Source organism: Equus quagga, chromosome 16 (genome assembly GCF_021613505.1).
Source record: "Equus quagga isolate Etosha38 chromosome 16, UCLA_HA_Equagga_1.0, whole genome shotgun sequence".
In the NCBI taxonomy this organism is placed as follows: domain Eukaryota; kingdom Metazoa; phylum Chordata; class Mammalia; order Perissodactyla; family Equidae; genus Equus; species Equus quagga.
In genome coordinates this window covers 81113401-81125479 of record NC_060282.1, presented here as the reverse complement: position 1 = coordinate 81125479, position 12079 = coordinate 81113401, and the positions used below count along the sequence as shown (strand labels likewise).

Below are 12079 nucleotides of genomic sequence, written 5' to 3'. Positions count from 1 at the left end.
AAATTGTACCCTTTGCTAAAGAAACAAACTTTAATATTTTACCTCATACTGATGTAAAAGGCAACAATCTACCTAGTCACGGGGCTCAACAGATGACGACAGGGGGAATAAGATCATCCCCGAGCATTTGCTTCAAAAGGTACCAGATCTGAGCTTCTCGTTGTTTTCAGCTTTAGTAAAAAGTGATGAGGTTAGGAGGCAGACTGTACACATGTCAGACTGACATATCCCTACAATTTGCAGAACCTCCGTGTACGGCTGTTTACAAAATCTCCAAGTTAATTAAGTGCACTTTAGGAACTTGTCCTCATGAATCAGCGAACATTAGCATAATTACCAAAGTCTCACGCTGTGAGGGGGCTGAAAAAGCCAGGCTGATGTCGGAAGCGATGGTACGTGTGGAATCCCATTCTAATAAGTGCCGTTAGTATATAACACATTAAGGTCTGTATCAGAAGCCTATTTCCAAGTCCCAGAAGATGGTCATCGTCACAGCCCTTTGCTGAGAGGGTTTTTAACAAATTCTATTAGCCAAAAAGCCTACAACACAGATGCATTCAGCAAACCGGGCGTAAATCGATTGCTATAATAAAATGTATCATTTGGTAAAGTCATCGTTTTTTAATCTAGTGTTCAACTATCATGAAAACATGGCAAGTTTTACCAAAGGTGGGCTAGTGCTTTTCAGGATTTAAAGGAATGGAGAGAAATTGTTAAATAGTGCTTAATTGATAAATGGGAGTTTGTGTGTAGAAAGAGTGATTAGAAAAACCAGAAAGAAAAGGTGGAAATAGGGCCTGAAAAGAGTCTGATAAAAAAAAAAAAGGAAAAAATCCTGAATTTGTGAAGAATATGCTCTCCCCTTATACCCTGTAAAGAAATTAAAATATAACACCATTGCAATTTATGCTTTTCCTCTGTCGCTTATTTCCTCTCCCAAACTATCCTATTTCAGATGAAATCATCTTTATTTTTCCAATCCCTCAGACTAAAAGCTAAGAACAATCACTAACTCTTCCATTGCTTTTATAGTGTCCTTCTTAAATCTTTCTAATTATCCTTTCTTTTTCAGTTCCAATGCTAACTAACACCTCAGTACATATTTTCTGTTCAACTCAAATAAACATTCACTTTTTACCTACAATCTGTTCTAATCACAGGTCTACCTTCTCAGTCCCTTTGCCGTGGAAAAAATCAGATCTTTCTAAAACACCACTGTCCTCGTCCATTCAGGCTGCTATAACCAAATAGCACAGGCTGAGGAGCTTATAAACAATGGGGATTTATTTCTCATAGTTCTGGAAGCTGGGATTCCAGCATCGCGGCGCCACCACGGTCAAGTGAGCACCCTCTCCTGGTTTACAGCAGGCTATCACTGCGTCCTCGCATGGTGGAAGGGGCAAGGGAGCCCTCCGGAGACTCTTTCACAAAGGCACCAATCCCATTTATGAGAGCTCTGTCCTCACGGCCCTAGCACCTCCCAACACTATTATCTTTCGGGGTTAGGACTTTAACACATGAATTAAGGGGGACATAAACATTCAAACCATAGCAACCACTTTTGACCATGTTCACTCTCTGCCCAGGGACCTACGAGTCCCTCTTCCTGATTGAATCTTATTTACCCACATTTACCACTACCCCAACCACATCCTCCAGTGAAGCTGGTCTCCTTGCTTTTTCAAGAACCACCACCTACCTTTCTTCTTCTGGCATTTGTCCATGCTGCCTGCCACAGTAAGGGACATTGTCTCTCCTCCACCACTTACATCTTTCCAATACTTTCAAATCTCTCCCAGCTGCCTCTAAAAACATCAGCCCATGACAGTTTTCATCTCAGAGGATTATCTTTCATACTTTCAGGAAGTACCACACAGTACAGTACTCCATTGTTCCCTAATTTCTGCCTAATTATAAATTATAAGTAGGCGAAGACTAGCTCTTATGCTTTATTTGTTTAACAACAGAAAGCCCAGTCTTTTAATTTTTCTTTTTTGTGAGGAAGATTAGCCCTGAGCTAACATCTGTTGCCAATCCTCCTCTTTTTGCTAAGGAAGACTGGCCCTGAGCTAACATCCGTGCCCATCTTCCTCTACTTTATATGTGGGACGCCTGCCACAGCATGGCTTGATGAGCGATGTGTAGGTCCACACCTGGGATCCGAACCCACAAACCTGGGCCTCCAAGGAAGAGTATGCAAACTTAACCACCATGCCACTGGGCAGGCCCCAAGCCAAGTTTCTTAAAGAGAAAAATAATATTAATAGGCAATTCATGGCAGCAAAATATATAGGCAATCAACGTAGAAAATATGCTTGGCTTCACTTGTATTCAAAGAAATGAAACCGGCAGAGAGTTAGCCATTGACGATTAAGTATCTAGGTAGTAAAGGTTTTTCCTTTCTGCAATGACTGATTATAGCTTTCAGCTGTTTAACCCACCCATTGTTAACTGTGCTGCTTAGGCAATATGCTCTCTGACTCCCACGAGGCTCCTATAGATAGCATCTCCCTGGAGCCTGGGTCACCATGGTAATGGGCATGTGAGCTGTTTTTCAGAAATTAGAACCCCTTGTCCACTTCAGGCTGGTTGAGACCACCAACCCATCAACGGGGCCCGTGCAGATGTCCAATAGGTGACCTTTAGACATCAAGAGGCTAAAAACTCCCCCCTCAGATCTTGCTAATGCCACCATTTTGTGAGCATGGGTCCTATGAAGAGGCATGGAGTCTGACTACGCTTGCACAGATCATCAATGACCTCACCTCTCCTCACCTCCAATCACCTCTCTCCACATTTCAGACCACCTTGCCCCCTATCCCATAAATATCCCTGAGTCTTTATTTTCAGGGAAGCGAATTTGAGACTCACGCTCTCGCTTCCTCACTTGGCTGCTTTGTGAGTAAACCCTCTCTCTGCTGCAATCTCATCATCTCGGTGTTTGGCTTTCTGGTCAGTGGGCAAAAACGAACCTGGTTAGGTAACAGAAATACAAATCAGAACAAAACTGGAATACCACTTTATACCCATCAAATTGGAAATCATTTGAAAGCAGACAATTATATCAAGTGCTGGCAAGTCTGTAAATTGGAGCTCCCATTCTGACAGTACTTAGCAATACTATGGCAGTGCACCTGAGATCCCAGCAGTGGTACTTCAGATACATATCCCAGAAAATTCTCAAGCAGGTCCACAGGAGAAAATACATGAGGACATGCATGAGAGGAAACACATTGTTTGTAGCACAAGGGAAGTGGAGGTAACTCTGGGGTCTACTATTAGGAGAATGGATAAAAAATATGGTGTGTGGGAGTGTGAATGTGCTTTAAGATGAAATTCCATCCAGTCAATAGAAGTAATGAATTAGGGGCCAGCCCAGTGGCGCAGTGGTTAAGTGTGCACCTTCCACTTCGGCGGCCTGGGGTTCGCCAGTTCGGATCCCGGGTGCGGACATAGCACCGCTTGGCACGCCATGCTGTGGTAGGCGTCCCATGTATAAAGTAGAGGAAGACGGGCACGGATGTGAGCTCAGGGCCAGTCTTCCTCAGCAAAAAGAGGAGGATTGGCAGCAGTTAGCTCAGGGCTAATCTTCCTCAAAAAAAAGGAAGAAGAAGTAATGAATTAGATTTACACATAACAACATGGATAGATCTTTTGTAAAAGCTAATGTGGATTTTTCTCAAGTAAGAAAAAAGAATGAGCTCTTCAGTGGTATCATGCATGTATATTTTTATAAAGCTATCTGATAAAGACTGTCAGGGACAAACCTGTAGCCCAACAAAGCCAAGTTTGTTAATTTGCTGCAACCAGGCAGACCGTTTGCCAGAGCAATCATGGGTGCCCCACCAAACACAGGAAAGGACGTGATTATTATAAGATATTGGAGAAAGAAGAAGGTTAGGTAGAGTTTAAATGAAGTGATGTTTGGAGAGCTTCAAACCAAAGCAGGAGTGTATGTAAAGAAGGGAACAACAGCCCTGGGCCAACAAGAGACTCAGGGTCCTGTTCCCTTGGAAACCACTTAGTTAAGGTGAATATGGACTGTTGAGTCCAGAAGCCCCTTCTCTGAAGTTGTACACCCGGCTGCTTCTCTGTCAGAAGACTCAAGTCTTCCAGGCAAAAGTGGAATGTTTCAGTCTTGCCAATGAGATTTCAAACAGCAAAGTTTCTAACCAGCTGTGATCTTAGAAAACAAAGTTTCTCAACACTATGTCCTTTTGTTGATCAACAAAAGCAGTGTTTACAGGTTTCCAACTTCAAACATATACAAAGCTCTGTATGTCTTTCAAAAGTTCCTATGTGTCTAAGGAGCTATGTTAAAAGCCTTAGAGAGAGTGACGGAGGGAGGGGAAAATGGAAGCGTTCATGGGAATAGACGATGTGAGAAGAAAATACATCAGGAGCATCAGCAAATGAGGACAGCGTGCAGTGAACTGAGAAGCGTGATTAACAGAACGCTGTGCACTTGAGTTCAGCGTTGCGTCTAGTGAGAAGCCAGTGAAGAAGTGAGAACCCCAGGATCTTTCCTCTCGCCTCAGCTACTCCTGAGCCGCTGCTTCATCTGCTAACTAGGGCGCCCCCAGCCCAGGAGGCTTTTCTTCTGCGTGTAGACAAGTGACCACTGCAGAGACTGCCAAGCATGCTTACAGTTAGGGATTGAATTGTGTCCTCCCGAATTCATGTGCTGAAGCCCTAACTCCCAATGTGACCGCATTTGGAGATGGGGCCTTGAAGGAGGTAATTAAGGTTAAATGAGGTCATCAGGGTGGGCCCCTGATCCAACAGGACTGGTGTCCTTACAGGAAGAGGAGGAGACACCAGGGATGATCGTGCACAGAGAAAAGGCCACATGAGGACAACACAGCGAGAAGACAGCCGTCTACAAGCCAAGGAGAGGGGCCTCAGGAGAAACCAATCCCTTGGGCACCTTGATCTTGGACCTCCAGCCTGCAGAACTGTGAGAAAACAGCTTTCTGTTGATTAAGGCCCTCGTATGTGGTCTTCTGTTATGACAGCCCTAGAAGACTAAGACACTTGGTTGCATGAACTGTGGTGTGGGACAAAGCTGTTGGTTGGAGAAATAGGGAAGAGCGACAGTGGAACGAGGATGAAGAGTACCTCATGGGGAGTCAAGAGGTAGTGGTAAGAAAGCTGAGTGGAGGTGTAAAAGAACAGATACTTGGGGAGCAACTGTGAGTGAAAATACCGGGTTCCAGCCTTAAATTTTATCAGCTCGTTCGTTCAGTGCATGGTGAACAGGGAGTTCCGGGCAACTTAACTCTGGGGAAGAAGAGTCAGTGAAATCTGCATTTGTAACTTCCATAAATGTGGACCACACCTCTCTCAACAACTCTTAATAAGTCCATTCTTCTTCATGAAACCCCACGTTATCATCATCTCCTAATTCCTGATAGACCCCAGGCACAGAACCCATTCTTGGTAATATTAATTCTATACTTTGCTTAAAGATGTGAAATAATGTGAGGAGCAGGGGGTAGGAAGAAGTTAAGACACAGGAGGGGGACATATTTTTTTCCTGTGAATTTCAAAAACATTTTCTGATTAAAAAATTTTTTTAAAGATGGGTTTTTTTTTTCTCCCTAGGATAGCATAACTAACAGTGTGCATTCAATAAAAAGTGGCTGAGTGAATGGGATCTCCAAATCAAACGTGGGACTCCCTCTGTCCAGCGTCCTTGAGTCTACCTTGCTCATGCTGCCAAGCCTCAGTGTAACTGCTGAGATTTTGCTGAAATAACCCGGCTTCACAATGCAGAGCCCTCCAGTCTCCCTCCTGTAAACTCCCTCACTCTTCTCAGCTGAGGATTCACATCTTCCCTGGAAGGGCTCCCTCAGCTTTTCTCTTCCTCACCCAGATCCCCTCAAGATGGCAGCGTTTCTTTATCTTCCGAAATTCTATTCTCAATTTCAAGTAACACGAAGTCTCCGAGCTGTTGACAGTCTTCCAAATGCTATTGGCGCAGAACGCCCCCTACCTCCACCTCCATCTCCCCAAGGGCATCCTGCCTCCCGCCAGCTGTCTACACTCGTGCTGCAGCCCAGTGCCCATTTGCCATGATGTGGGTTCGCAGTGACATCCTCCCCTGCAAGCCCTCCTTCCCCCACCCATCTCCTCGCCTAAGCAGTGTGCTCTCCAGGGAGTGCAAACTAAAGCTAGTGTTCGCTTAAACCAGGCATCATTAAGAAAGCAAAACAGTTGGCCTACTACCATTCTCTGAACACACGCTGGGCATCTGAATGCGCCCCAGTAGAAATTCACCTGTCATGGGGCCGGCCCTGTGGCCGAGTGGTTAAGTTCCTGCGCCCTGCTTCGGTGGCCCAGGGTTTCGCCAGTTCAGATCCTGGGCGTGGACCTAGGACCGCTCATCAGGCCACACTGAGGTGGCGTCCCACAAGCCACAACTAGAAGGACTCACCACTAGAATATACAATGTTGTACTGGGGGGCTTTGCAGAGAAGAAGGAAAGAACCAACTATTTTAAAACAAGATGTTTTTCTTAATTATAGACAAGTAGACAGGAAACAATTATCATACACATACCAAAAAAAAGAAAAGAAAAAAAACTTGAGGCAAAAGTCAGTCCTCCATGCTAAGGTTTCAGACAGGCTCAAAATAATAATAGCTAACATTCTACAGCATTCCCTGTGTGCCAGATATTGTTCCAGCGCTGCACCTCTGTTGACTCATTTCACCTAACAGCCCCATGAGGTAGTTACTGTGTTTTTTGTCTTCACCCTTTCCCAGATGAGGGAAACGAGACAGAGTAATCACTAACTTTCCCTGGGTCACTCAAAGTGCTAAATCCCCAGGTTAGGAACTGGAAAGGACTCGCCACTCCACAGAGCACACCCATACTCCCTAGGGATTTATTTAAAGGCCATGGATGCCACACAGCAAGAGAAGGAGAGCCCAGGGAAGCCCCGGGGGCTCTGATTGACATCTGATGGACAAGCACCCAGCGTCCTTAGTCACACAGGACCGGAGCTCATTCTGTTTCAGGATTGAACTAGCAACATCTGTGCAAGGAATCCAGGCTTCAGAGAGCTCAAAGCTGAGGTTCCCAGGGGGCGTCTTATATCCCTGGAGCCAGCTACTGAAGGCAGCATGACAAACCAGTGAGGCCACTGGAAAACCTTCAGTGATGACAGACCCTGGGGGTCATCAGAGGAGTTTAGCACTTTAAACACCACGTCATAAATCCCAACACCCTTATCTTGGCTAAGAGTCAAACCCCAGACATCTGGGAGTGCCCAGATAGAGACTGAGCTTTTCCCTTCTTCGTTCGTCCCCTGCCACTGCTAACCCACATATCTCTCTTCTCTGCACCCCTGATAGCCCATGTTCATTAATCATTTGACTAGTCAACAAGTAGTTGTTGACTAACCAGCTGATTGACGATGTGTAGATACATGAAAGTTCTTCCCCCATCCCACCTGTTTCTGACCTCAATAACCAGTCGCCAAAGGAAGAGGGCAGGAGGGGCGCCTTAGAGGGGATGTTTCCTGAAAGAAGGAAGCAGGGCGCCAGGCTGCAGGTGTTCTGCACTGATCGACATCAAACGGTGGAAGAAGCAGAGCAAAGTCTCTCTGGAGAAGTGAAATTTTTTCTGTGGGCTCAAGTGTTTATTCAACACGCAATTTCCTCTGACTCCCTGAGGCCATCCCCAAGTGTTATTTGCTCAAAACTGATTACAAAATTACCTCTCACGTTACTTTCATCTGTGGCCCTGAAAACTTGGCATGACCTATAAGCTGTTCTCCAGTCTTAAAAAACGCCCAGCTTTGCTTCACGCTGTTGGACCATGTCAATTTGCTTTGCTAACTAAAACTCAGCGCCTTAAAATAATCATCATGATTTTGTAGGTTGCCAACCTGGGCTGGGTTTCCCTGGTGGTTCTTCTGGCCTCACCTGGGCTCCATCATGTTCTTTAGGCAGCTGCTGGAGGGGCTGGGGGCTGCTGGTCTAGAAAGTGTCAGGTGGGACGCCTGTCTCTAACCCATGTGGTCTCCCTTTCGAGGCCGCACAGGGTCCCGGAGGGAGAAAGCGGAAGGGAGCAAAGCTCTGGAGGTCTCGGCTCAGAGTTGGCACATCATTACCTTTGCCACATTCTATTAGCCAGGTCACAAGACCAGCCTCGATGTGGAGAAATAAAATCCACCTCGCGATGAGAGGACGGCACAGTCACCTTGCGAAAGGGGAGTCTACAGCAAGGGGAAGGGTCACAGCCATTTTTGCAACCCACCACCCAGATGGGATGGCCAGATAAAATGAGGACCCCCAGGTCATGAATAAGTTTTAGTATATGCCATGCCATATTTAGGTCCCGCCACTACTAGAAAATCAGTTGTTGTTTATCTGAAATCCAAATTTACCTGGATGTCCCATATTTTTGTTTGCTAAATCTGGCAACCCTTCACACAGACCATGTCAAAAGTAAGCAGAACCTCTCTTTATCTAAAACAGAGAACTCTGAACTTGAAATTACTTTTAAAGTGTACCACCACACCAAATGTTGTATTAGAATGGGCCAAAAGCTCTAAGTACACCCACAAGAAGGGAGTAACTTGGCCCCCTTTCCATATTCTAGGAACCATCTTTGGCTTAACACTACTATTAAATAACCCTAAAATAATATATAACAGACTGTTCTATCTCGGTTAATGCATTAGACGAAAAATTGCTACATAGAACACCAATAAGAGAAGACTAGGTATTTTCTGTAATCTGCGCCTATTCTATATTTATAATAATTCTTTTACCTTCCTATGAGGAATGTTAAAACTCGTTTGAAGATATTAACCATTATGCTGTTTTGGAACTTATTATATCTAATCAGACCAAAGATACTTGGAATTCATGCTTTAAGGACCTGATCCATAGACTGTAGTAAAATTTGATGTTTTCCTCCATGAGGTTTTATGACGGGCTGTGTTTTTCCGACTACAACTTTTGTGACCACAAGTGACAGAGCAAAGGTCAAATCAATGTGCATCATTAAGCAATACAACCTGACATTTCTAGACAACAGCTCCCTCTGAGGAGGAAAGGGAAGCGTACCTGACAGGTCAGAGCGCCTCTGACTGGCGCTCCACACCCCTGCATCTCCGCCCCCTACACACAACGATTCTGCGATAAATTACGAGCACCCTCTCTGCCGGGAGTCCTAAAGAATTCAGAATTCAGCACGCAGTGCATGCTAAGGATTATTAACCAGGCTTGTGATGCATTTCTTGCACCCAGCTTTAAATAAATCAAAGCTGTGTTGTTTATACCAGAATCTTAGACTTGAGAGGGAATTTAGAGATTTCTACTCCAAGCGCCCATGATAAAAAACATGAAACAAAATTCTGGGTCTAGAATCACACCAGAGGATGGCAGAGCTCCAGGACAAAGATACTGCGTTTTTTCCAAACATGAAGATCATGGGCTAACTACCATTGGTACAAGTAGCATCTGAAGAAGGACTTTTCCAAACCAACTGGTACATTTCCAAGATTTCATGAGGCGAAATGAGGGTCAAGTCGGCCACGTTAGGACCACATTTATACTCTGAATCCAAGAGGAAAGTCTCCTATTTAGCTTTGCCTTCAGAAAGGGACTAACCACAGATTTCACTACAGTAGGAATGTGAAAGATGAACAGTTGGAATTTTGATATCCCATTTGTAACAGTGAGTAAAGAGTTCAATTATGAGATAAAAGGGTTATTACAAACACATGTTTCATCTCCCTGTACCAACAATGTTCCCAACCCACCCTCCCTTCTGACTCCAAGCCAGGGACACTGTGGATTTCCTTGTCTGGAGGTTCTTCTGTTTTCATGGTTAAGCCCTGTGTAACCTGGAAACCTTTCCTGTGTAACCCAGGAAGCCTTTCCAGATCTCCCACTGGTCTGACTGCTCCCAACGTTGAAAGAAAATCTCCCACTCCGAGCTTCAATATTTTCTCATATACACGGGCTTCTCTCCTTGCATTGCTCTAACACACGTCTTATTCACGCATTCTTCCCATGTCTATTAGGGAGTGCCTACTAAATGCCAGTTCTCTTCCGGGCTCCGGCGATGCAGCAGTGAACAAAATCCCTGATTTCTTGGAACTTACATGCTATAGGGTGAAGAGGACAAGAAACAGAATAAGTAAAACCTAACCAGGGAAGAGAGATAGAAGGTGCTGGGGAAAGAGGTACAATTTTAAAGAGGGTGATCAGCGAAGTCCCCACTGGCTGATACTTGAACAAAAACCTGAAGGGGGTGAGGGAGCAAGGCTCACAGGTGACCAGGGGGAGGTCTTCAGGAAGGGGCGACAGCAAGTGCAAAAGCCCTGGGCCAGGAGTGCACCAGGCACATTCAAGTAAGAGCAAGAGAGCCCATGTGGTTGGAGCAGAATGGCCAAGGCGTAGGCTAGCAGGAAAGTTTAGAAAAGCACCATGAGAGCCATGGAAACGTTGGAAGGTTAGTGAATTGAAGGTACTGATGGAGAATGATTCGTTGGAGTTGTGGTACTACAGGGAGTGAGCTGGGAAGTGGGTTGTTGTTGGAAAATGGGATGCTTGAAATTGAGACTGGGGAGGGGTTTGCTCTCAATAATGAGAAGGCCTAGGGTATGACCTTAGGAGTGAGGGCGGGTGAGGTGGAGAATAAGATGATTAGAAGAAGGGATAGAGAGTGGCCTAGTCTAACACAATATTCAAAGCTGGTTGTTGTAAAGAGGAGGGGAAAGTTATCTGAAAGCAGAGAGAGGACCAAGGAGCACACTTACCCTGCCTCCAAGCCCCCATGGTAGAGGAGGAAGAGAAAATGACCCCTAGAGAGGGCTGCAGAGGAAGTAAGGTTCTTCAAAAGAGCCAGGTCTTAATTAGGACAAAAACATGAAGGGATTGTTCAGAAAAAGCACTGATATGAAGGATTTTGCTAACGAATGACTCAGTTCCCAAGGGCAGAGTAGAGGGTTTTGGGAAGCTGGAGAGAAGTGGGACGTGGTCCGAATATTGATTGTATGGAGGAGCCATACAGGGTTTAGAGTGAGGAAGCTCATAATCTGAGCTTCCTATGTGGACAGGCAGGACCAGTTGGAAGGATAATGTTGGGAGCAGTCGGGGGGAGGAGGGAGCATCTTGCCAGAAGCAGTGTTCAGGGGCCTCCTCTGTATTCATGACTATGGATGCCCAAAGGCATAAGAAGGGACAGTGCCACACTGAGCACAGAGGGCTGCCTCACCTTGCTCATTCCTTTTTTGTTTTAGCATCATATCTTGTCTCCTTTTCCATATTCGATTGTAAGTTTTTTGAAGTTAGTAAGAAATTTTGCTCATTTTGACTTTGCCTGTTGAGTGTACAGAAGTCAGAATTCTGCTTATAATGGCAATTACTTCACTGATCACTTCTTTTTAGGGAGGAGAGAATCAACAGCCAACCCAAAGTGCAATTCTCCAAGGACCCTGCAACCTGCTGTGAGTTTTCTAAGGAGTTCAGCCAAATGTAGCCATGCTTGGTGACAAGTGACAAGGGCAATGGTCTCCCTACAAGCAAGGGTTTGGCAATCCTGGGGGTCCGTGTCATCACCAGGTGTGAGCCAGCCTCTGACCCATTAGGGAATTGATGAGATATGGGCCTAACAGATGACTTGACGTGGAGGTGGCGCTGTGGCAGGAAAAGCACTTGATTCAGAAACTGACCTGCCATCGGACACTTGGTAAGTGTGTGACCACACAGCAGAGTCTCCACCATAAGGTGACTACCACCGACTCCCCCATTGGGGCCTCACGAAAGCAAAGCCATTGTGGCCAGACCCAAGTGTGCGACAGGGTCCCATCTGTTAGTCCTAAAATGTAAGGCCCTCCGGCTTTTCAAAAACACAGGTCCAGTCACATCTGCCTTTACTTAGGTCTATTCAGCAGCCTCCCATGACCTTTAGCCTGAGTCTGAACTCCCCTGCACGCCCCAGAGGGCCCGGCAGAATATAAAGCTCACCCACACCTCTGCCCCCCTCCACTCTTCTCTTACCCCTTTCCCTGCCACACTTTATATTTCAGCAAACTTAAATTTCTTTTCCTTCCTAAAA

At 45.5% G+C, this 12079-nt stretch overlaps 1 long non-coding RNA gene across 1 annotated transcript in view; it reads right to left on the bottom strand.

Annotated features, from left to right (window-relative positions):
- LOC124228227 (uncharacterized) overlaps positions 1 to 7596 on the bottom strand; it is a 64905-nt gene extending 57309 nt beyond the window's left edge. Inside the window, exon 1 of the long non-coding RNA XR_006885664.1 lies at positions 7466 to 7596. This is a non-coding gene — a long non-coding RNA (uncharacterized LOC124228227). The remainder of the gene's footprint in view (positions 1 to 7465) is intronic.
- Between the last annotated feature and the right edge of the window lie 4483 nt (positions 7597 to 12079).